Here is a 1,791-nt window from a genome sequence, read left to right as displayed (position 1 = left end):
GGTCCCACAGAGCTCGCCTGCGCCCAGCCGACACCCCTGGTGCAGAGGCTGAGCCCTCCTCCTCTTCCAGCCTGCCACAGCTGGAATAAAGTGAGCCCTGGCCCACCCTCTCAACACTTCGATTTTTTTCAGTGGACCAGACTGAACCCGGGACTTCCCGGCCTCCGTTAGTAGCAAAACAAGCTCTCCCCACCCTTTAGCACTGGGGATTGAGCCCAGGAGCATTCTGTCTTTGAGCCGCAGCTCACTAAGTTGCTGAGGCTGACTTCGAACCTTCAGTCCTCTGGTCTCAGCCTCCTGGGTATGGGGTTCCAGCATGCACCACCGCATCCAGCCTAATTGTCATTTTAAAATTCTGAGGCTGGGCATGGTGGTGCACGCCTGGAACTCCAGTGCTTGAGAGGCTGAGACAGAAGGATCACGGGTTTGAGGACAGCCTCAGCAAGAAGGAAGCCTCTCAGCAACCTAGCAAGACTCTATTTCCAAAAAATAAATAAAACAGAGCCGGGCGTGGTGGCACACACTTGTAATCCCAACATTTGGGAGGCTGAGACAGGAGGATTGCAGGTTCGCAGCCAGCCTCAGCTACTTAGTGAGGCCCTCTGCAACTTAGCGAGACCCTGTTTCAAAATAAAGAATAAAAAATAGGACTGGGGGTGTAGCTTGGAGATAGAATGCTCCTGGGCTCCATCCCCAGTACTGAAAGAAAGAAAAAAAGAAAAAGAAAAGAAAAAGAGAAAAAGAAAAAAAAAGAAAAAAGAAATAAAATCGGGCTGGGGTATAGCTCAAAGGTATAATACCTCTATGTTCGATCCCCAATACCACACACACACACACACACACACACACACACACACACACACACACAAATTAAATTCAGCATCTTCCCAGTGACCCCATTTCCTTTCGGTCCACAATCTGCCGCATTATCAGAGCGAAAGCAGAAGGCTTATGCTTCCGATGGAGAAACCGAGATGGGAACCCGGCTTCCCGCTCCACCAGGGGCCCAGGGCCAGGGCCAGGAGGGACTCGTCCTGGAGTGGCAACCAAGCTCCGAGTTGCAGGAGTGACCAGGAAGCACCAGGCCTGCAATCCCGGGACTCAGGAGCCCAAAGGAGGAGCCAGGGCCACTCAGGGGACAGGGAGGCCTGCGCAGGTGGGGGGCTGGCCCCTGGTGTGGAGGGAGTCGCTCCCCACTCCCCCTGTCCCGGCCTCCCCGCTCAGCAGGGGCTCACTAAAAGTGAAACCGTGATTTTCGGTGGGTTCTGAAGGTGTTGGCCCTGGGAGGAAAGATGTTGGGCTGGGGGTCCTCACCGGCACCTGCCCTCAGTTTCCGAGGCCCCCCAGCGTCCCCCACCGGCTTCAGATGATGCTGAGGCTGCAGCGGCCTACCCCTCCTCCTCTCCCCAAAGGCGCCCATGGCTGGGCGGGCTGAGAGCCGTCCTCTTCTAACAGCTGACTCTAGGTATCTGCACCCTTCTAGCAGGCGAGGAACAGGACCAGAGAGCTCAGGTATGCGGGATGTCACTCAGCGCCGAACATGCTGGAGAGTTAGGATTCAACCAGGCGGCCCTACGCCTGACACGGGGTAGGAAGAATGTGACTGCGCCTTGGGACTCTCAGGAATTATTGTATTGAGTTACTTGGGAGGAAAAAAACTAAAATTATTGAGTTACTTGGGGAAAGAAAACAAGAAGCCGGGCGTGGTGGCACACGCTTGTCATCCCAGTGTTCAGGAGACTGAGACAGGAGGATCGCGGTTCTTGGACAGCCTCAGCTACTTAGTGAGGC

This window comes from Muscardinus avellanarius, assembly GCF_963383645.1.
Source record: "Muscardinus avellanarius genome assembly, chromosome: 15".
In the NCBI taxonomy this organism is placed as follows: domain Eukaryota; kingdom Metazoa; phylum Chordata; class Mammalia; order Rodentia; family Gliridae; genus Muscardinus; species Muscardinus avellanarius.
Note: the sequence above shows the minus strand (reverse complement) of the source record.